A 24,479-nucleotide genomic window follows, 5' to 3' on the forward strand; every position below is an offset into this window, starting at 1 on the left:
GAAGGGAGAGTAAGAGGGATAGAAACATCAATGATGAGAGAGAATCACTGACCGGTGGCCTCCTGCACGCCCCCTACTGGGGTTCAAGCCCGCAACGCTGCATGTGCCCTGACCGGGGACCTCTTGTGCACGGGTCGACACTCAACCACTGAGCCACACTGGCCGGGCTCTTCATTTTTAAAATGGCCATAACAACAGGTCATATGTAGCAGGTGTGAGCTATGTGTGTGCTCTAAGCCAGTGTTACCCTCAGCACTTAGTTTAGGAACGCATCGAGTATTTGTAGCACAAACAAAGGAGAAAGCTAAGGCACACAGAAAGGGCAGTAACTTGCCCAAGGCCACACAGCCAATAAATTTCCGAACAGGGATTCTATGGGCGGTCTGACTGGAGCCTGTGCTTTAACCAAAACACAGAAACGGCCTGATAGGGCAGTTATATGGTGAGATCATAGGGGAAAGATGCTCCCTGGGCCGCCTGACAGAGTAACTGCTCAATCAGTTGTAACGACTAGGTACCACTGAGCACTTAGTTTCTTCGGCGAGGCAGAAACACAAGGGTGACACAGCAGGCACGTGGCTGAGGGGGTCCGGCTGCCTGCTGTGGTCCTATTCCCGCACAGCTGTTCTTCCCACCTGTCCTCAGCCGGCATTCCGCCTGGGAACCCCGGCATGGGCAGGAGATGGGCGCTCGGCCCCCTGAATCTCTTGTCTTGACCTCTCCCCTGGGAGCCCAGAAGGAAACTGAAGTTGGGGCAGCTGGCGTGGGAACAGGGCTGACGTCCGACGGACACGAATGGCAAATTCCAGAATGAGTTGGGCAGATCTGGGCCCAAGGTCACCGTCGCGTGCTGGTTGACTCAATCAGAAACTCTGCATGTGGTTAATCACAGACTAGGAAGGGGACAGTCCCTTGAACGATAGAGGCAAGATGTACTCAAAAAACTGCAAAATGAGAGGTCTGGTGTGAAAGACTCTAGCGCTGAGTAAGTGCTCAGCCACTGTATCGTCCTCCTTACTCAGACATGCCCCGTTCTGCTCGGGTCCTGGGCGGGCAGCCATGGGATCCGATCCGTTCTCTCTGTCAGGAACGGCCTTCGGGAGGACGCCCAGTCCCATCTGGCTAAGAAGACACAAGGGAAGTCGCCCTAGCCAGTTTGGCTCAGTGGATAGAGCGTCGGCCTGCGGACCAAAGGGTCCTGGGTTCGATTCTGGTCAAGGGCACGTTACCTAGGTTGCAGGCTCCTCCCTGGCCCGAGCCCTGGTGGGAGCAGGAGGCAACCAATCGATGTGTTTCTCTCACATCGATGTTTCTCTGTCTTTCCCTCTCTTTTCCACTCTCCCTAAAAACCAATGGAAAAATATCCTCGGGTGAGGATTAACAACAACAACAAAAAAAGAAAACAAAAAGACGTAAGGCCGTGGTCGGCAAACGGCGGCTCGCGAGCCACATGCGGCTCTTTGGCCCCTTGAGTGTGGCTCTTCCACAAAATACCACGGCCTGGGCGAGTCTATTTTGAAGAAGTGGCGTTAGAAGACGTTTAAGTTTAAAAAATTTGGCTCTCAAAAGAAATTTCAATCATTGTCCTGTTGATATTTGACTCCGTTGACTAATGAGTTTGCCGACCACTGACGTAAGGGAAGTCTACCTACTGGGGGCTTCTGGAGCAACGGTCTTCCTTAATAGAAGACAGAGCTGCATTAAGTAAGGCGCCCCGCCCCCCCTCTCCTTCCCTGTACCCTTCCTGCTCAAGATGTTGTTATGATACGTTGATGTGCAGCGAGCAGGAGCCTCAGAGACGCCGATCCAGTGCCCTGACCTGCCTGAGCATCCTTCCTGCCCCCTCTGATAGCGCCAGGTGCTGGGAGGACGTGGGGAAACCGGAACTCGGAGCACACCGGTGGCCCGGCAAACGGCACAGTCATTCTGGAAAACGATCAGACAGCACTTGTGAAAGCATCCACCACGGCGCACGATGACTCATCCAGCTCAGCCAGAGTTTCTCTGACTCTCCCACAGTCCACGCCACTACAGGTGTGCGCTGCCTGTCACAGCCACGGCTGGGCTCCTCAGCAGGGGCAAGACTGGCCAATGGCAGGACCTACGGCAAGGGGAGGGGAGAGGCGGCCCCGTATGAGCTAGGTGCACCCAGAGCAATCAGGTGGATCTAAACAGATGGGACAGTCGGCCCTCCGTATCCACAGGCACCGAATCCGTGGCTTCAGCCATCCATGGATCAATAGTATTTGGGTGGGGGGGGGGGGTGCGGGGAGGGGGTTGTGTTATCGCTGACGTGTACTGTGTCGTTAGACCTGTGATGGTCACGGCGGGACTGAGCATGTCCAGGGGTCCTCAAACTTTTTAAACAGGGGGCCAGTTCACTGTCCCTCAGACCGTTGGAGGGCTGGACTATAGTTTTTAAAAAAAACTATGAACAAATTCCTATGCGCACTGCGGGCCGGGACCAGTCGGCTGCTAAGCAGGACAGGCAGCGGCACCCGGCGGGCCGGATACATGTCCTCGGCGGGCCGCGCGTGGCCCGCGGGCCGTAGTTTGAGGACGCCTGATGTACACTCTTTCTTTTCTTCACACGTTTCCTTGAACAATGCAGTATAACAACTATTTACTCAGTACTTACATTGTATTAGGAATTATAAACACTCTAAAGATGCTTTAAAGGACGTGGCAGGATGTGGGTCGGTTATATACAAGCACTGTACCACTTTACATAGGAGACTTGAGCATCTGTGGATTTGGGGATCCCGGAACCAGCAGACACCAAAGGAGGGCTGTACTGAGTAAAAAGAAACAACTGAGAGAGAAACCAGAGGGAGCTCTGTAGCCGAATCCCATCTGCCCAAATTCAAAACGGATACCCAGTCAGAACAACACAGGAGTAAGCGTACACACAGGGCCCACAGCAGACCCACCAGGCGGATGCCCACCAGGAGCAGAGGGCACGGGCATGAGGCAGTCAGAAAAAGAAGAAGGAGTGGATCCTACACAGACATCGATAACGTGCTTTAAATGGAGGCGGCGTTCACAACACAGCTCAGAAGAAACATCTCAGCCGGGTGTGGAGGCAGAAAACCCAGGGATAAATGTGCCCGTGATTCTTTCTGGCTGTGGATCCTTTGGGAAATAACCTGACAGAGCCTCAGTTTCCCCGCAGTGAAAAGCAGATATGAAGTGCGGCCTTAGGGGGTCCTGTGAGCTTCCGTGGAGATATATGCCAAGAGCCCGAGCTGGGGACTCAGCAGAGGCTTTGTGAATGGCAACTAAGGACTCAGCTTTCCCATCTGTAAAACGGGGTTTATTACATGACAATGGACCCTTTGGGACCATTATGATGGGCTTTAAATGAGATGGGATATGAGAAGGACAACAGGCTCGGTGGTGGCACTGTTTCATAGACTTGGAAAGAGGGCACGTCCTTCAGGGAGCTGTGCGTGTACCAGGCGCTGTGTTGGGGGCTCTGCAGCTCGTCTCAGTGGGTGAGGCACACGGAGCCATCATACCCGGGAGCAGCGCCCCCCACCCCACCCCGCCAACCAGAGCACCTGTCACGACCTGCGTACAGCCTCAGGGAGTGGTGGGGATGTCAGGCTGCCCCTATGTGGTGCCCCTTTCGGGGACACACGGGTCCCTACAAACCCATATATACATTTTTCTTTTCTTCTGTTGCAATAAACCATTTTTATAACTGGATAAGGCAGGTTACCAAAAAGGTAAGAGATAAAGACAAAAGAGAAAAAGCAACCGTCATACTCCTAGGACCCCCAAGTAGGCACCCACACATTCATTTTTCCAACAAAGAGCACATCTCTCTTCCGCGCTTTCCGGAATCCCAGGCAGGACACAGCACTGCGTGCGACTGCGACATCACCAACTGTCCCTGCCCTCTGACGGTGGCCCACTCCTCTCCATCGTGAGCCCTCGGCATCTGGGAAAGATTCGGGGGCGCAGAAGCAACCGGTGTCCCTGGGTGGCATTTTGTTTTGGATGCGCCCCTAAATGCACCCAGCTTCCAAACACCCCTCCCTGCACACGCCTCTCCCCCCGCCCCCGCCTTCTCATTCCTCCAGGAGGGTTACAAGGTCAAAGAGACGCCTTGATGGCTCCTGATAAACAGTTCTTCCAAAAGACCAATTCCTGCTGCCACTGGCAATGGCGTCTGGGCCAGGCCCCCGCCACATTCTGAGAATGGACTGGACGAGGAGGCTGGGAGAAGTCCGCGGGTGACGGCTCTGGTTCCCCCCCTCCACTCCCCAGCCTGGACCACCCACCCCATCGATTCTTCACAGACGGATCGCGCAGGTGCCTGTGAAGACCGAAACTGCAGCGAGGCATTGCGACACCCAGGCCATTCTTTCAGGGAAGACCCCAGGGAGGGAGTCCAGATTGCCACCTGAGGAATGTTAGATAACCGTGGAGGAATGAAGTGACAGATAACGAAACAAGTCGGTCCAAGATGGCTCGGGTGTGGGCGCTGTGCGGTCTGGGTGCAGGGGAGCAGGTCGCTGTGGGCTGCAAAGGGAGAGCCATACGGGTGGATGGCAGGTGGGAGGGCAGCTTTCAGGAGGAGAGGGGGCGGTGACCAATGCCTGCAGGGGGGCCTGGACGGCCTGGCTCAGTGGATGAGTGTCGACCTACGACCCAGGAGGTCACTGCTTGATTCCCAGTCAGGGCACGTGACTGGGTTGCGGGCTCCATCCCCAGTAGGGGGCGTGCAGGAGGCAGGCAATCAATGATTCTCATCATGGATGTTTCTCTCTCTCCCTCTCCCTTCCTCTTTCTGAAATCAATAAAAATATATTTATATTAAAAAAAAAAGCCTGCAAAGTGGGGGTGGGGGTGGGGGTGGGGCAGAGAGGGATGCCTTCTTGGCAGCCAGTGAGGAGGCCTTTGCTGCCAGAACAGAAGACAAACATCTGGGGGACCTGGGAGCAGGTGTTGGGTCCAGAACTTCGAGGGCCTGGAGAGCTGAGAGAGTGAAGGCCATGCGAAGCAGTGCAGCCGATGAGAGGACCTTCCGGGAGGTCCATCTGGGGGCAGCCCGCAGGACGCACTGGAGAAAGAACCGAGCCAGGACTTCCAGGTCGGGTGGGCTGTGAAAATGCTACTGCGTGGCAGGAGAGAGGCCACTGAGCCCTGGCCCCGGGCCTGCCCTGCACCCAGCCAGCCCCTCGCATCGCCTTCTTTTTTTAAATCCTCATTCGAGGGTATTTTTCCATGGATTTTTAGAGAGAGTGGAAAGACAGAAAGGGAAAGAGAGAGAGAAATATCGATGTGAGAGAAACGTATCAGTTGGTTGCCTCCTGCACATGCCCCGACCAGGGCCCGGGCCAGTGAGGACGGAGCCTGCAACCGAGGTATGTGCCCTTGACCAGAATCGAACCTGGGACCTTTCAGTCCACAGGGCGATGCTCTATCCACTGAGCCAAATCGACTAGGCCAGTGGTCGGCAAACTCCTTAGTCAACAGAGCCCAATATCAACAGGACAACGATGGAAATTTCTTTGGAGAGCCGAAAACCGACTTCTGCGCATGGGCCACGAAGTTTCAATCGCACTGTACGTGCGCGCCCGCACGTGGTATTTTGTGGAAGAGCCACACTCAAGGGGCCAAAGAGCCGCATGTGGCTCGCGAGCCGCAGTTTGCCGACCACTGGACTAGGGCATCATCTTCTTCTGTTTTCTTCCTTGTACTTGGCACTGTCTGCAATGTGTTTCTTGTGTATGGGTCTGTCCTCTTGCTTACCGCCCGCCTCCCCCACTACAACCTAAGCTTCCTATCTGCCTTGTTCAGAGAGCCGGCCATGTGGAGGATGCACAGCAGATATCTGCTGAATGAATGGATGCTGAACAAATGAAGTTCCCTGAGGGCAGGGCCTTTGCCAGCCTTATTCCCTGCTGTGCACTGCCTGTGCCCAACGCCCAGCACACAGTAGGTGCTCACTGGGTGCTGAGAAGTCTGCCTCCGTTTCAGAGAGTTACTCAGTCCTTCTCCCTCTGCTGGGGATGAAGCCGAAGACAGGCCTTGTCACGTGCAATGCCTATTGGCTAGTGGTCTCCGTCCTGAGACACCGCTCCCCCATGACCTTCCTCCTCTCCCCTCACGTTCGAGACTAGCTTGAGGACAGAGGGACCAAAGGGAAGGGAAGCCAAAGGGTAAGGCAGATGGGGAAGAGGCCGCTGCAGGGAGGAGGGATGTAATAAGCCCTCACACACTTGTGCACACTCCCTGTGTTGGTCCGACTCTTCCAGAAACTTGCTGTGTGACCTTGAGGGAGTCATTCTCCGCCTAGGCCTCCCTTAGTTTCCCTGGTGGCAAAGCCTGGGCATTAAAGGCCTTTCCAGATTGAAATGCTGAAAAAAAGAAATCATCTATGCCCTGGCTGGCGTGGCTCGGTTGGTTGAGTGTTGTCCTGTGCACCAAAAGGTCACTGGTTTGATTCCAGGTCAGGGCACATGCCCAGGTTGCAGGTTCGATCCCCAGTTGGGGTGTGTGCAAGAGGCAGCCAATCGATGTTTCTCTTGCACACCGATGTTTCCCTCTCTCTTTCTCTCTCCCTCTCACTTCCTCTCTCTCTAAAATCCATACAAAGATGTTTGTAAAAGAAGTAATCGAGGGTTTTATTTTTCAGAGCTGGGTGGATGGTGTTAGGGCTTTATCCAGGTTTTTGCAGACCTGGCATACAGCGTATCGAATATACTAAACCTACCCAGATGCTACCTTAAAAACAATTCCTGTTTGCAAAAGCTGGGCTGCAGCTGACAAGTTGCTCTAAAGTTACATAACTATGTATCCCTATTTCAATTTTTTCGGCGTTGTTTTCCCATTTTGAAACTAATCACTGTATCTGATTTCAAACTTGTTTGTGAAGTCCTGATAGGTCCCGGGCACCTGCTTCTAGTGCCTCCTGGTCAAATGGACCTATCAGAGCTGTCTGTCGAAAATGCTACTTCTAGGCCCCACCCAGAGCCCGTGAGTTAGAACAGCAGGGGGGAGGGGAGCTCAGGAATCTGCACTGTAGCAAGCTTCCCAGGTGATCATTTGCAAACTGAAGTCTGAAAACCACGGCCCTAAAAAGAAGCCGAGAACCGGGGCTGCGGGAGGCAGTGCTGAAGGGAGAAGGTGAAACCAGAGGCCACAGCACATGGCTCCCGTGTTGCATGCCTGCCAGTCTCTCCTGCCCCACACACTCCACCAGGGCACACAGACAGCAAAACCCTGACTCACCCTCCGCGGGGCCCTCCCCTACACCTGGAAAACAAACCAACCAAACCCCCCCCCCCCCACAATACTCACATTCAGCCTGGGGTGGCAATCAACTGTTCTGATTTGCAGGAAGAGGATGGTCCCGATGTAATGGGCACGCTGTCTGAAGACACGCCGCTGCCAGGGACCGACCGTGCTACAGGGAAGAATATAAAGAACGCTGTCACCCAGATGCTGGCTGCAACGCGTCCTACCCTTGGTCCATGATAGATCACTGGCCCCAGCAGCAAGCAGTCTTAACTCATCCACGGGAAGGGGGTTTTGCTTAATGTCGAGCCACACATACCAAAGCCGTGCACATGGGCTTGAGTGCGTGTGCACACAGACACACACACCAAGCATTACGTGCAGGTGCATTTAAGCCCCCGCCATGGTTAGGGAGGCAGCCTGGCTACCAGAAGTCATGCAGACTGCCATGTTGAGTGCTAGCAGGTGCCAGGAAGTTCCTGGGCTGAAAGTGGGTTGGAAAAGGAGGAACGGATGAGAAGGGCCAAGGTTTGTGCTGTGTTCCAGTGCATATTTCACACCAAGTCACCCCGGACAGTATGATCAGATCCATCCTTCTGATGAGGAAATCAAGATGCAAAAAGGATCCGTGACTTCCTTAAGAGTCTAGGATCAAACCCTGACCTAGCTAACCCCAAAGTTCAGGGTCAATGCATTATGCAGAGCTGCCTTAAATTCATAAGCTGTGAGGGTGGCAGAGGGGAGGGGGGTCTGCTCTGGAGAGAGGGGAGCCTATGGTAGCTCCAACCAGTGAGAGAACCAAAGTAATTTTTAAAAATATATTTTTATAGATTTTGAGAGAGGAAAAAAAAGAGAGAGAGAAACATCTATCAGCCACAGGGGATAGAGTCCAAAACTTGGGCATGTGCCCTTGACCAGGAATCGAACTGGCAACTTTTTGGTGCACGGTACAGTGCCCACCCAACTGGGCCACACCAGCCAGGGCAGCAAAATACTTTTTTAGCAACTAATTTAATTCACAAGCAATAAATGGTCATCGGAAGTCAGAAATCACGGATGAGCAATAAGGAAAACAGAAACACACATGGAATCACATCTTGCCCCAAATAACTGTGTCGTGCATCGCATGTTTTTTTTTTTTTTTTCCTAGCGAAATACAGGCTCTTTCTTAGCCTCCAAGTAAGATGATGCAATTTGTGCAATGTATCAAAAATGTTATAATACTGATGTTTGTACGTGGGCAGTTAGTGGCGCTCACTCGCCCAATCCTAATCTTCGGTGAATTTATGTCAAACCATGAAATTGGTTTGCAGAGTCTAAGGGAGAGAGACCACACCCTTCACTTCTTTTTTGTTTGTATCCTGTTGTCCCCTGATCAGCAGCCCCTGATACATTTAGGCAGAGTTGGAGTGTTCTGTCTAAATGCTGGGTTCTGGTGGATGAGGCAGTCTTTCAAAAAAAAAAAAAAAAGTCAGGCTGGCTTTGGAGAATATGTTTTGTAGCAACTGAGAAAATGATTTTTAAAAAATGTATCTTAATGCCAAAGGGAAATGCAGCTCTTCTCTGCAGAAAGGCCTGGAATCAGACCTTCCACGCCCCCCTCCCCCACTGCAGGGGCGGGCCCTCCAAGTGCCCACACACCCCCCTCCCAGACATCCCCTGTTGGGAGAGTGAAAAACAACCTCCTTTGCCTCCCCCTTGGTGTTAACAAGGCTCCCTGTGGAGATGCAGTTCATCACATCAATTAAAAGACATTTACCCTTGGCCTTGCCTGCCAGGCCCAGGCCCTCTGTCCAGGGGAAGGTGGTAAGAAGTCATGTCCTCAGATAATACATAGTTTTTCCTCTTTCCCCCTCCATCTATGTTTTTTTTTTTTTCAATTTGTATTTTTTTTCCATGTAGACATAATCAACACATAATGAAACATCCAGATCTTAAGTGAACAGTTCGATGAGTTTTGACAGATGCATAGACTCAAAACACAAAACCACCAAGACACAGAATGCATTCCCCTCACCCAGACACTGCCCTTCCCCTCATCGTCTCTGCCCCCCTTCCAGAGGCAACCTAGCCCCGTGGATTAATTAGGCATTCTCTAAACCAGGGGTGGGCAAACTTTTTGACTCGAGGGCCACCATGGGTTCTTAAACTGGACCGGAGGGCCGGAACAAAAGCATGGATGGAGTGTTTGTGTGAACTAATATAAATTCAAAGTAAAGGAGCGGAGGGGAGAGCAAGAGAACCGGATAGAACAGCCGGATCCGGCCCACGGGCTGTAGTTTGCCCACGGCTGCTCTAAACACTTATACATGGAATCACGTTGTGTTTAAAGAGGAGTATGGCCTGGCTGGTGTGACTCAGTGGTTGGGTGTCGACCCAGGAATCAATGGTTCGATTTCCGGTCATGGCAAATGCCCGGGTTGCCTGCTCCATTCCCAGTAGGGGCTGTGCAGGAGGCAGCCGATCAACGATGTTCCTCTCTCATCGATGTTTCTATCTCTCTATCCCTCTTCCTTCCTCTCTCTCTAAAAATCAATAAAACACATTTTAAAAAAATAAAGGGGAGTATGAATTATGAGCAAGAACCGGCAGTTCCTAGTGGGAATGAAAAACAGTGCAGACGCCTTGGGAAACAGCCTGGCAGGTCCTCAGAAAGTTACACACTGAGTTACCCTATGACTCAGCAATTCCACTTGGGCATCGATACTTGAGGAAAATGAAAACACACATCCACTCAGAATCTTGTGCGTAAACTCTCCGAGCGGCATTATGCATAATGACCCCCCCCCCAAAAAAAAAAAAAAATAAAAACAGCCCCGTGTCCACCACCTGGCGAAGAATGAGCAAATAAAACGTGGCCTTACAGTCATACAAGGGAACATTATTCAGACACAGAAAGGAAGGGTACACGGGAAGTACAGATGCTGAGACACCGTGAAGTTGGAGCCTTGAACACATCACGCTAAGTGAAAGAAGCTGGGCAGGAAAGACCCCATTGTGTAGGACTCCCTTCCCATGAAATGTCCAGAATAGGCAAATGCATAAAGCAATGACAGGTGCCTAAGCCTGGGAGGGGGCTGCGGAGGCGACAGGTTACGGACTTTTTTTTTTTTTTTTTTTTTTTTTTTTTTGAGGTGGTGAAAATGTTCTAAGATTGGGAAATTGTATGGCATCTAAATTAAATCTCAACAAAGCTATTTAAAGAAACCAAACATTTGGAATCCACAAAAGTAGAGCCCGTCGCGATGCCCGGAAAACACAGTTTCCCGCAGTGGAATGTGAACGGAAGGGTGTGTGGCATTGTGGCGAGAGACACCCCCCCCCCCCGCCCCACCACCACCTGAAGAACATAATTGGTGCCCAGCAAGGTCTCCTTCCCATGACCAGGTCATGGGGTTGCTGCGTTTCTCCCAGGTCCCTGTCCTGCCTCCAGAGTCAAAACTCCTAAGAGTTCAGGAGCCGTTCACCAGACCCATTCCTTCCTTCCACAAACATTTACGAAGCTGGTATTTAGGAGAAAGCCCACAGCCATATCTAGTGTTGTCATCATATTTCCCTGGTTTCGGGCGCCTGCATTTTTAAGGGCATGTTGAATGCCTGTGTGTGTCTGGTCCTGCGGTTAGCAGGTGATAGATAATAGGAGCCTGGAGGGGTAGAAAGAGCCCCGGGTGACAGAAGGGCCGAGACCTCGGAGGTCCCTGCACGGGTCCTGAATCCTGATGCTGCCATTCACCACTTCACCTCTGTTTGTTTGTTTGTTTGTTAATTCTCACCCGAGGATATTTTTCCATTGATTTTTAGGGAGAGTGGAACAAGAGGAAAAGACAGAGAGAAACATCGATGTGAGAGAAACACATCGATTGGTTGCCTTCTGCACAAGTCCTGACCAGGGGCTGCCCTTGACCGGAATCAAACCTGGGAGGGACCCTTAGGTCCGCAGGCCGACACTCTATCCACCCAGCCACACCGGCTAAGGCTGGCTTCACCTCTTCATGCCTCACGTCCCTCACCTGCAAACACCAATAACCTGCGCGAGGGTGCAACCAGGTAGAGCCCACTCTGCGAACCAAACCCCACCTTTACCACCTCCAGGCCGGGGGTGACTCCAGGCCCATTTCCTAACCTCTCCGTCCCTCTGTTCCTCCCGTGTACAATGGGGATGGTGACCATGACAGCGGCCTTACGCAACATTAGATGAGCTCATACTGCAACCCGAGCCAGCAACCTCTTTCCGCGGGGGTACATCGTAAATATTCTGGGCGCTGAGGGTTACACCATCTCGTCCCGGTTACTCATCCCGCCACGGTACAATAAAAGCCACCACAAACTGTGTAACGAAAGGGCAAGCTGTGTTCCAATAAAACTTTATGGACATTGAAATTCCGTTTCATGTGATTTTGACATAAAGCACGCGGAACAGGGCCCAGCGCAGAGTAGCGCCTGCGAGCACCCACGAACCACACCCCAGGCACCGACGCCGTGTGTTAAACTGCGTGCTGCGCCCTCCTCACACCGTATCTCGTTTAAACATCACCCTCACAGTGCCAGGCGGGTTGCGTGCTCGCTCAGATGAGGAAGGGAAGACTCGTGAACCAAGCGGCTGAGCCACAGCAGATCAGGGTCTTTCAGGAGCCCTTACTTCTGACCATTGTAACGTGCCACGCCGTGCCGTGCCGGCCGCCAGGACGTAACAGCGGACCAGACCCACTCGGGCTCAGCGCCAAACGCTACAAATCATGATTTAATTCCATGGAGACATGCGTTACAAAAATCAAGGGCTGGGAGGGGAACAGCGGGGCACCCCGCAGTCCACGGGGCAGGGGTCCTCTGAAGAAGGAACAGGTGAGCTGAGAACAGCACGCGTCTGGTGCTGGGACCTGTGCCAAAGAATAGAGGCTGCAAAGCGCCCATTCATCCAGGTGTCCGGGCGGCGTAGGGCTCAGGAGATGGTGGGGGGAGGAGAGACGGGTCCAGACTTCCTGAAGGGCACTGTGGCGAACAACACAGCCTAAATGGTCCTTGCTTCAGCCATTCTATTTTATGGGAATATATCCCAATAAATAGGAAACTACGAGTCACAGAGATTTAACGATGAGAATATTCACTAAGGCGCTGATTATAATAGGAACAGCTGAATTCATGCTGAAGAAAAATGGGAGGAACTCTGTCACATATGACTGAGCAGCGGCGAAGCTCGGTGTCTGAGCCACCCAGCGGGGGTGGGGGGTGGCGGGGGAGCAGACATGGACGTGGGAAGATAGTTTACAAGCTAATGTGCATGCAACCCAACAATGACGAGTGCCTCTGTAAGGTGCCCCCCCAAAATGCATACACCCACTTTGAATCACTACAAAGACAGTGTTTGTTCACGTGTATTTCACTTTGCAAAGTGAGCTATCAGCTGTGAAAGTGTGTATAGATTTCGGGGGGACAACCTGTACACGCATCCTTTCATTTAATTCGTCACCTCTGAGTGACCACGGAGGGGTTTTTGCTTCTTCCTTTAGTTTGTCTGGCTTTGGGGGGTTTTCTGGAGGAGAAAGATAATGCTTTGTAATAAGAAATGAAGTACAAATGTGCCCAGACGGGAGTTCCGTAATCCCACGGGGTCTGACTGGTAACGTGGAATCGCTGTTCATTCATTTAGCCAACGCATCCTTAGGAAGAGTCCATCGCGAGCCAGGCACTGGGGGATGTACCAGACAGCGGAGGGGGGTGAGGCAGAGGGTTAAAATCCCGGCACAGGGGACCATCAGCTCATTAAGAAAAGAGTCATCCCCCAGCCAGTGTCGTTCAGTGATTGAGCGTCGACCTACGAACCAGGAGGTCCTGGTTCGATTCCCAGTCAGGGCACGTGCCCGGGTTATGGTCTCCATCCCCAGTGTGGGGAGTGCAGGAGGCAGCTGATTGGTGATTCTCTCTCATCATTGATGTTTCTATCTCTCTCTCTCCCTGTCCCTTATCAATACAAATACTTAAAAAAAAAATAAAGAAAAAAGGACTCATAGTCCCTTATTGGAATGCAGCCTCGATTATACTTCTCACACACGCAGCTAACCGTCTCTTAAACAGGACTCCTGGTAGCCGTGATGAGAGTGGTAGCTGGGCTTAAAAGCTACGCTGGTAACTCCACAGGAAGCCTGTTTTCCTCAGCTGCAAAGTGGGTACCCTCTCCAGGGAGCTGGGAGGATCAGCTAAAATTTGGAAAGCCCTCTGCCGTGGCACAGCCCTGCACACACAACCGGGGTAATTTAGTGCCCAGATCTGAACCCCTTTCTACAAGGGTTGACTGCCTGGGATTTTGAATCATGACGGATGCCAAAGCGTGGGGAAGAAAACATGTTTGCAGCTGAAGGACTGGACAGAAAGGCAGTGAGCAGCGTGGTCCCCAGCCCGGCTCAAGCCTTCGGTGCCTTCCAACGCGGCCGGCTCAGGGCAGCGCCTGGCTTTCCGGAATGTTGACAACCCCAAGGACAGTCCGTATGTTCTGAGGGGAAAATCATTTTCTCTGCAAGGTTTGTTCACCAACGTGAAAGGCAAGTGCTTAGGTCCTACCACCTTGAAGAGAAATCGTATGCATCTCAGCTCTGACATATCAGAAAGAGACAAGCATTCCAGCTAGGGGGACCAGGGTTTGAATGCCGGCTCTGTGTGCCTTTTGGCAAATTCTTTGTTATCTCCTAGTTTCAGGACAGTAACATCTTGCCTGCAGGTAATAATTAGAGCAAAATATGCAGACAGCATAGATGCTCAATAAATTGGCAGTTGCACCCGAACGATGGGGCTCAATGGTTGAGTGTCGACCTATGAACCAGGAGGTCATGGGTTCAATTCCCGGTCAGGGCACATGCCCAGGTTGCACGCTTGATCCCCAGTGGAGGCAGCTGATCAATGATTCTCTCCCATCATTGATGTTTCTATCTTTCTCCCTCTATCCCTCCCTCTCTGAAATCAATAAAAATATATTTTTAAAAATAATAACAATAATAATAAATAAATGTCCGTTGTTTTCTCTTAGTGGGACGACTCAGGGAACTAACAGAGCAATGGGAGTCACATCGCCCAGACGCTGCTCCTTGGGGGGAAATCAGCTCATGATGAAAGGGAGGGAGGCCCAGGGTGTCTGGCCACCCAGAGCTACCCCTGACCTCAGCTCGGCCGGGAAGAGGTGAGGTGAGGACGCCGTGTGGTTCTCAGCGACGTGGGCAAGCTCAGTGAGACAAGAAACCAAGCATGAAACCGCCTGTGCTCCGCGCCCCTCTGAGATCCCGGCTGTGCGGGAGCCCCATGCGTTAGGTGTCGCCGGGAGGCGGAGGAGAACATCTTCATCAGTGAAGGTGGTGCCCCTGGAGGCGGGCAGCCTGGCGACGGGCCAGGAGCAGAAGCCGTGTGGGCGGTGGGACTTTCCATCAAAATAACCCGGAGCCACTGGCCAAAGCTTCAGACCCCCAGTGTCAGCTGGCCAGGGGAGGGGCGCGGAGACACTCTTTTACCAGGGCCCACCGGTGCTTTTGCTACATCCAAGGGCAGGCGTGGGAAGCCTCCCGGGAGGGAGAAGCCCCCGGCATGGGCTGGTGAAGTCCTGGGCGCCAGCTCTGAGGTCCAACTTAAAAATTCTCTGGGAAACACTGGGACCAGGCCCAGGGCAAGGCAAGCTGGGACTTCCCTGCAGGCTGCAAACATATGTATAAAAAGGGACAAATCTTTACGAGCTATGCACTAAATTTATATATCTATGTGTGTGTGTGTATATATATACACAAACACATGTGTGTATATAAACATAGCTGTGTACACACAAATACAGATACACTTACGTGTATGAGTATGCCTACAGGACATCCACAAAATATGTATACACACCTTAAATAATGATAAAGGCGGTGTTTACTGAAATACATTTCATTTTCAAAATGTAATAGAATCTACAGATATTGTGTGTAGACAGTTTTGGGGATACCCTATATATTCACATATACATATGTGCACATGTGCATATGTATACATACATGCAGGCAGGCATATGCACCCCCGCACACACACATATTACAGTTCATCTTCACACATGCTCTACCCTAATGCTAATATCATCCCCATTTTCCTGGAAGAACCTAGGGCACGCAGAGAGTAAGCAGCTAGCCTCGGGTCACACAGCCAGCTGGTGGCAGCGGCAGGGCTGGAAACCAGACAGGCTGGCTCCAGAATTCCTCGCCGTGCTCGCCGCACATTATCACAGAGAGCCCGAGAGGTTAGGCGAGGAGAGACTGGGAGTCACCACCACGGAAAGTGCCTTGCGCCCCGGGGGCCCTGAGTCAGTGATGACTGCCCAGCATTCCTCCCACCTCTGAACATGCATGCGGTTTCTCCCGCTGAACTGAAAGGGGGTGGATTTCTCCTGCCACTGAGTTGGGGCTGGCCTGTGGCTGCCCGACCATTAGAATGCGAGGGCAGGTTGCGTGCTGGCTCTGCGCCTCGCGCCTGGGTGGCCGGGCAGCTTCCACGGTACCCACTGGAGATGCGGCCGCCATCCTGAAAAGCAGCTTGGGCTAGACCACTGATGGAAGAGAGGCCCCGGCCACTGCAGCCACCCCTTTGAGAGCTGCCCATGAATGCGGCCACCGCAGCCTCGGGTGAGTCCACGAGGAGCAGAAGAACCGCCCGGCAGGACTCAGCCGCCCTCCACGATTATGAGAAAATAAACAGCTCTTGTGTGAAGCCACTAAGTGGTGGGGTGGTTTGTGGCGCAACCGGCGGTGTGACCTTGACCTGGGCCTCAGTCCCCATGTAAGCTCGGTGAGCTCCAAAGAACTGTCAAGTTCTCCCTCTGGTTCTTGTTAGCCTCACCTTCAGCACAGGTCATGGCCGTAGCATTTACTGTGGACTGGGGGGGAATGTCCAGCAAACTCCACTTTGCCACCATAAAGAAACCAGAGGACAGAGTACATCACTCCCAGTACGTCGCTGATGGAAACTCCAAACCTAGGGACCCTCAAACTCAGGCTCTTCCCCTCCTGCTGGTCAATGCCACCCTGTTCTAGATCACCTCTGTAGGAAGTCACACACTCCCACCACCCCCAAAAGTAATCTGCACCCCCACGTCCCCCAGTTAACGAGAGACTCAGACTAGCCAGGGGTTATCACTCTCCCCGGGTTCTGTTTCCTTGGCCCATCAAAGCCAGCTGCTTCCTTCCCATTGGTATCACCCAGGCCAGGAAGTTTCTCTTTCCCTGCCATCCATTGTGCGCGGGGAGATCAGAGGGACCTGTCCGAGGCAAGGACGGAACCAGCTGGGCACGTGCAGATAGGAGCCGGCCACCGGCCCAGCCTGGCCCCAGCCCTCCAGTCTGTCCCCACACTGGAGGACAGTTATACCACCAGACAGTGAGGACGACAGGAGACTCGTCCTGATAATTAATCAGGAGCATTATCACCATCCTAAAGAGCCCCTGGCCTGCTCCACAGCCTGCTAGGAAAGTGACCTCACCCCCTTCCTGTCTTGTAACCACTGCCTCTTGTCCATCTAGGACCAGGGGCTAAAATGCAGCCAGGCAAACAAAGCCCGTCCGGGGAGCCTGCGGGGACGTCAGATGAGATGACCTCTCACCATCTCTCAGGTGGGAAGGCTAAGGCTGCAGAAGACAGGCCTGCCTCCAAGACACGGCGGTTCCGGTTGAGACAATGGCAATAAAGCAAGAATCGCAATAAAGTGAGTCGCAGTCTTGTCACTGCTAGAGGACCTTGCCTTCGATCTGTACATAATGCAACACCTGTGACGCGCGATAGAGCCAAGCCCCCAGCTCCCGTCCGCATCCGAAGGAGAAAAGACGAGATTAAAAGTCAAAGAAAGAAGACAGTGTAAGTTCAAAAGACAGGGATGCTCTCAAGGACTGACGCCCCCCCCCCCCCCCGAGGAGAAGTTCAGGCCACCAGGATGGAATCCATGGTGGGGTGACACTGGGGCCGGCCTTACATGTCAGACTATTGAGTAGAGGGGGACATGGTCCAAGCTGTGCTTTCAGCATTTGGACTTGACCATCAGGAGGAGGGAGGAGGGACAGGAAAACTCAGCACACCCAGCATGAGGCTCAGGGCTTGGGAGGAGGGGAAGTGAAGGGAACAGGAAGTGGGGTCAATGGGAAAGAAACAGAGGCAGGACCGCTGGCTGGAAGGAGTCCAGGGAGAGGGAAAAGCACTTCTCTTTGCCTTTCCATCGACAGCAAGGCTATTCCTTGAGAGCAGGGCTGGGCAGGGCGGGACTTCCCAAAAGTCAGGAGGGGAACAGGCCTGAGCATATGTCCCCAACAGAAGCTGCAGAACCGAAATCAGGCGGTCACTCCAGCCTCTTCCACCTGCCCTGGAGCCTCATCGCAGGGAGCTGTGGCCGCGCCCGGGCCCCGGTGGACCCAGCGGTGCCCCTTCCTCCAGTGTCTTACAGCAAGAGAGGCACAGAGACCAGTGCGACCCAGAGGCGGCGGTGAGAGACGGCAAAAAAGTGGCACCATCCCTATACTTTAACCGAGCGCAGAGCGGTTAAACAACTTGTCCAATATCACACAGCGAGGGCGTGCCAGAACTGGGATCCAAACACAGGGCCCTCGTGTAGGCCTTGCCTGCATCCATCAGAGACCCAGCAGGGAGGAAACAGAATAGTGACACCCCTGACCTTACTCCCCTCCTGCCAGCGCCTCCCACACAGAAGCCAGGGGCACAGGAGCTCGGGGTGGCATCCGTCCCGTTGCAGCTACACAAGGTGGCCTCCTGAGCACACAGCAGGGCAGGAAAAGACAGCGGGGATCTGGACAGGGCACAAAGGGCACCCGACGCCTCACTACTCCCACAGCCAGATCGGAGGGTCCCTGGCCTCCGCTGCCTCCACCCTGCAGAGCCACAGGGCAGGTGCCCCAGGACTTGGCTCTGCAGCAGGGAACCCCCTGGCTCTCTGTACAAGCTCAAGGCCTCACCCATGCAAGCTCTGCCTTCACCCCAAGCTGGTCCAGCCTCATCATGCCTCTGCCTTCCTTCCTCATTCACAGGCCAGGGCCCTCTACCTTACGCAAACATCTCAGAATGGCCTACTTCCCGTGAGGCAGGCCACGGGGAATGGCTGTCTTAAGAGATGAGGGCCGGCTGATGCCCATGGCAGCCCAGGCTGCCCTCTCCCGGGTCCTGGCCACCTCCTGGCCTTCCCTGCCAGCCCAACACACGGAGGCCTGGCTGCGGCTAAAAGAAAGAGCTGCTATCTCCGATTCCGCAGGGCCTCTGATAAGAAATGTCATCCCTCGCTGGGTAATATTACCCGGCCGATAAGAATCTCTATCAAGAACAAACATATGGCTGGCTGCACAACAGAGCCGGGCGGGCGGAGCAGGCTAATTTATGTGCTTAAGCTGAGAGCCCCGGGCGGGCGGGGTGGCCGAGAGAAGTGCCCTGAATGGAAGAGTGAGAGCCACATGGTGAGTTCTAGAAAGGACCAGGCACCTGAGAGCAACCGGAGGCCCTCCTCCCCGTCTCCCTCCAGGAGGCACTTTCACTGTCCCCGTCCTCAAAGGGCACTTTGGCTTGCGCCGTCACCTTCAATCCTCACGCCAGCCTCGGGGAAGCACGTCTGGCCTCCTTTTCGGGCAGCCACACGGCCCCATGGACTCAAACCCCAGCAGGTCTGGCTCCCCCGTGCGCTGTCCTGTCGAAGTCCCGTACCAGCTGCAGGGTCTCTTGGTTCCCACAACAAAATTAATCAATTAAGTCAGATCTGCTTGGTTTAACTGGCAGTGTCGGCTCCATACTGTCACCTCCAAGGTCCCTTTCAGTCATGGCCCCCATCGACTTGTGTCTGCAACCTGGGGAATAATGAGGAAGCTTGAAGGGCAGAGCATCTCCAGGCTGCGAAGGAGAGGTCAGCGGAGGGGAGGTCAGGGGCAGTGCCCAGGAGAGGGGGGCTTCCGGGGCTCCCACGTGTTTGTGGAGGAGCAGATAGAAGGAATTTATGGAAAGAAAATCCCCCCCGGTCTGTTTACTGATCTGTGCATTCTCAGACCCTGAGGTGCCTGGCTCAGGGCTTAGCCTCGGCTTGGCGGTCTCCCGGCAAATGGACACACCAGGCCCTGCCCTCAAGGAGCGGTCTGTCTCCTGGACTTCCAAGACAGCAAAGACGCAGGCACAACAGGATGTGTTCATCATAGATGCAGGCGTGCAGGCAGCGGATTTGGGATGGGCGCCTGTGTCAGTGTCATTGCCGGCACCCGCCCCACACTGTTGCGTGCTCTCCTTTTTGTAAATCAACACTGTGAAGGTGGGCATTGCTTTTTGATAGTTAACAGAGCTGCAAGGATGCGTCATATCACTGCGTAAAGCCACTACTTCTGTATTCCATTTTCTGGACATAACACAATTTAATCCACCAGTCCCCAACTGAGCAGCATTCAAATGGTGTCTCGTCAGAAGGAATAGGGGAGCACAGGGGGTTGTTATCACAGTGAATCCATTCCATGGGAGACGACAATGGTGGATGCATGTCATCACACATGTGCCATTGAATGTACTAACACCGAGAGTGAACCCTCACGTCAAGTATGGATTCAGGGTGATTATGATGGGTCAAGGTAGGTGAGTCGGTTGGAACAGACAGATAAGTCTGGTGGGGGATTCTGGGAGTGAGGAAGGTTGTGCATATGTAGGAACAGGGATATATGGGAACTGTGTACTTTCCACTCAATTTTTCTGTTGACCTCAACCCCTCTAGAAAATACGACAGAATTTAAAAAATCAATTGATCACACACACGTGGGTGTAGCTCTGGAATCTCAGTTCTACTTTGTTTTCTGTTGACTATTTTTTCCCTTGAGTTTGGGTCACACTTTCCTGTTGGTTTGTTTTTATATAGCCAGTGACCTGATTAGAAACGAGGCATTTTGGTGTCATAGATAGTCTCATTTGCTATTTCAAACAATGTTGAGGATCATCTGACCCTGTGCATGCATTTCTGTGGAATAAATTCTAAGAATTCAGCAGCGTCTGTTAAACTTGTCTTTGCTGTCCTCCTCACTTTAGCAATAGTGATGTCTCAACAATGCACCTCAACTGACTAGGGACCCCTGTGTGCCCACTCTCATCAGAGCCCGGTGGGGCCTTACCACTCCTTGCTGAGCAACTGCTAGCATTTCCACAAAAGCACATATTCCACTCCTGGTCCTAAGAAGCCATTCCTGCCGCCCCTGCCTCCCCTTGCCCAATGTGGCTCAGTTTAGGGAGCAAGCTGAACACTACACAAGACACCAACCTCTCTTCACCCAGAGCCATTCCCAGAACTGATCGGCTTTCCTCTTTTTTCTTCTGGGCCCTGAGAAGTTCAGGAATGCAGAGAGCCCGGGGCTGGAAATGGGCAAATTTCCAGGGAGCTCAGAAATTCTTCTAAAATCACAGCCTGGAATTTTAGGAAATCTAACATCTAGGAAAACACAATAAATACCAATTATGCAATTTGCCGCCCGAGGTACCTTGAAGGAAAGCATTCATTACGTACAGAAAATCCTGATTGTCAGAAGATAAGGAGATAGTGTCTCCATGGCTGGAATACAGTAGAACCTAAGATAAAGGAGGTCAGCCTCCGGGTGAGAGGCCGGCCATCCGCTGGAGACAACAGGATGGACGCTGAAGCAAGAGCAAAGATGAGCAAGGCAGAACCCCCTCCTCGAGGGACTCGTGAGAAAAAGGCTGTGATCCATGTGGTCACGGATGGAGAGACCGAGAGCCTTGGGAACACGGAGGAAGGCATCACTCACCCTCCGGCGTAAGTGAGAGGTGAGGATATTTGAGCTAGGTATCAGAGAGCAGGCATTCACCAGGCAGAGAAAGGGGGGAGGGAGGAACTCCAGGTAGTAGTAACAGCATGTGTCACACAGAGTGTGAACGAACAACCCACCTGGAAAGGGTGTCCCTCATGGAGTTTGCCTGTCGCTTACAGTTGCCATGGGGGCCCCATGCTCCGGAATAGCAGAGTGACAGATCAGAGCTATGCCTCTGCCTCAGCATGAAGGATCAACTGGGGAAAGCGAATCCCCAACCCTATGGGTACCAGTATAACACGGCCCCACACCCTCCTGCAAAGCAACAGACACCGTGGTGATGATGGTGCCTCCAGAGCCAGCTCTGTGTCTCCAAATCCCAGCTCTGCCCCTACCAGCTTGAGCAAGTTACTTATCTATATATGCCCAACCTTCTCATCTGTGAAATGGGGATAATGTCAGCAGAGCTTCCAAGCGCTACTGTGTGGACTGTGTATTGGAGGAGTTCCTATATGGAAGGTGCTTAGAACAGTGCCTGGCACACAACAGGGGTACACACATGACAGCTTTGGGGACAGATCCCTTGCTCCCCCGTTCAGCACTGTCACTTCTTCGGAAATGTGAGCTGCCAAGAATCTAAGCAAGGGTGAGCAAGGTCAAGTGGACATTGGCTTTAGGAAGGCGGGGACTATGTCTACAGAGAATTTGGAATTGCTAGCTTTCCAACATCCCTGCGAGGGGGGGACTGAAGCCAGTGGTTCTCGACGCTGCTATAGAATCACCCGGGAAGATGTTACAACCACAAAGCCTGGGCCCCACTGCTGATACTTAAATCACCATTGTTGGGGGTCAGGTCCCAGTGGCAAGACTTTTAAATTCCTCTGATGATTTCAATGTTAAACCCGGTTTGAGGACAACCGGTCTAAAAGTCAAGTTCAAGAGAAAAGGGAAACACAGCAGAAGGGAAAGTGTCAACACCCTGAATTGTGTCATCTCTAGAGGCCACTAGGGTTCTCCAGGCCACTGCTTGTCACCAACAGGGCAGGTATGACCATGTCTAGGCGTCTTACAGCATCCAGGGCTGGCAGACTTGAAAGTGCCCTGGGTCATTCAATTTGTGAAACCCCCTCCAACCTCATCCGGAAATAGGGAAGGGCAGAGAGAGGCATTGCTTAGGCGCACAGCGGGTGGCGGTCCTAGGCTCTCTCACCAACCAGCTCTGTCACTAGGAGTCCCATCCCTTCGGAGCCTCAGTGTCTTCCAGGGTGGACTGGGGAGAGGACTGACCTACCCATCAGACAAGGCGACTCAGAGGCTGACACACAATGAAGAGTCAGGCTCAAGTCGAGCATTTTCATTTAACATTTCCTAGGCCCTCACGGGAACATGGAAACTTCCGGACAGAAATGTCCCCGTTAACCAGGGCTGTGACTGAAGGCGGGGAGGAGACCAGCAGCGGCGGTGGCCACAGGAAAGCTTTCTGCACTGCAGGTCCAAGTGGGGGCGGGTGATAGGACAGGAGGGCGGGTGTGGCCCAGGCTGCCCCGCGGAGACGTTAAGATAGGAAATGTTATCTGGGAACAATGGAGCAACCGTAGCTTTGTCCTGGCTCCAATCTGACCACCGGGGATAAGACTCCAGGAGACACATCCCTCGACAACCGGCCAGAGTGGCCCCGACAAACCAGTGGCCCGTTGGCTTGTGCACGTGTCCATTCAGTCACGCGCCCGGCCTTTGAGAGGGGCCCTCGACCACGTGCCAAGAGCTGGGTTAGAAGGTGGCGGTGCCGAGATGAATGAGGCTCGGTCTGCACCCTCGGGAGGGACAGAGAAGTAACATTTAGGTACAACACCGTGTGTTAAAATACAATAACAACAATAAAAGCCACACTCGTGGATGGATGGATGGCCTAGTGTGCACCGGGCAGCTTGCTTCATATTTTATATTTACCATCTCACATCCTCAGGGTCCCCTCCAAGTAAGGGAACACGCTCCTTTTTACAGATATGGAACCCGAGGCCCAGAGAGGCTGATTACTAGACACAGAGCACACGGCAACAAGAGGCCGCGCTTGTATGTGAATCCCGGGCGGTGCTGCTCCAACACGTGGGTTCCTTCCCCACAGCTCACGGATCCAGAGAAGCACAGGTAACAAGCCAGAGCATCCTGCCCCATGCACCTCCTCCCCGCACTGCCCCTGGCCCGGGGAAAACAGCTTAAAAACCACAAGGGGCAAATGAGAAATAAACTTAGGCATGGCATCTAGCCTGCAGTTACTGCTCAGCAACTGGGGACTGGTTAGAATCCCCATACAGCTCCGGAGCAGGCAGAGGGGAGGCACTGGGGTCCTCCCGGGCCTGGGTTCCACCTCAGCCTCCGTATTTACACCTCATCTAAAAAAAATGGGAACAGCAAAAGCCACCTTACAGCATCCAGGACAACTGGGAGGGGGCCCAGGTAACAGTCTCTTCCTGCATGGTCCCTGCAGCGCCCCAGCCAGGGCTTAAGGAAGAACAAAACGGCCAATGAAAGGACACCCAGGAAAGAAACAGGCGTGTTCCAGATGCTCCCAGGTGGGGGCACGGGCACCCAAGGTGCCTTCCACAGAACCCCTGTGCTCTCACAGCCTGGCAGCCCTGCAGGGAGGGGCATGACCCGTTGTCATCCAGCCACGGCCACAGCCCACAGGCCTGGCGCCATCCCACTTAACCCCCTTCAGGATGGCATCTGCCCTTTGACTAGTACTCGTGGATTATTGCTCAGAAACGCTGGGGACCAACCCAACAGGGCAGCCCGGGACAGCGGACCGAGACGGAAGGCATTATTATCACTATTACTTCCGTTTAACTTGACTGAGTCCTTGCTGTGCGGCCGTCACTGTGCTTCATGTCCATTTGTCGTTTGGGTTTTTTGTTTGGCCAGCAGGGAGGTGTTAATGGCTGAAATTGGAAAACGGGCTCTGGGTCCAGACTGGCCACCTGCCTGCCGGTAGCTGGGTGACCTTGAGCAGGTTTCTCTACCTGTCTGGGCCTGAGTCTGGGCCTGGAGTCTCATCCATTCAGCACGTACTTACTAGGCACCCACCCAGGTCCTAGGGACTAAAACATTAAACAAAATCAGCAGGGTTCTCTGCATTTGTGGAGCGCAGGAGGGGTCAGGGGGCAGATCGTCAACAAACAAACAAGAGGGTCACGTGGCGGTAAGGGCTACAGAGATCAATAAAGAAAGAGCTGGAGACTGAGATGGGAGTGAGAGGGGCTACTGTTAGTACAGAGTGGCCAGGAAGGCCTCTGGGATAAGGAGGGTGTGTGTGTGTGTGTGTGTGTGTGTGTGTGTGTGAGAGAGAGAGAGAGAGAGAGAGAGAGAGAGAGAGAGAGATTTAGTGAACACTTACCATGTGCCAGGCACATTCTAGGGTTAGGTTAGGTATTTCCCAGGGAACACTCATTT

The 24,479-nt window shown here is 53.1% G+C and overlaps 1 long non-coding RNA gene across 1 annotated transcript in view; it reads right to left on the minus strand.

Moving 5' to 3' along the window:
* The window catches only part of LOC308236735, a 467,360-nt gene that overhangs the window by 285,582 nt on the left and 157,299 nt on the right, over positions 1-24,479 (minus strand). Inside the window, exon 4 of the long non-coding RNA XR_013959325.1 lies at positions 7,312-7,417. This is a non-coding gene — a long non-coding RNA (uncharacterized lncRNA). The remainder of the gene's footprint in view (positions 1-7,311; positions 7,418-24,479) is intronic.

The sequence above is a fragment of the Plecotus auritus genome (assembly GCF_963455305.1).
Source record: "Plecotus auritus genome assembly, chromosome: 11".
NCBI lineage: Eukaryota > Metazoa > Chordata > Mammalia > Chiroptera > Vespertilionidae > Plecotus > Plecotus auritus.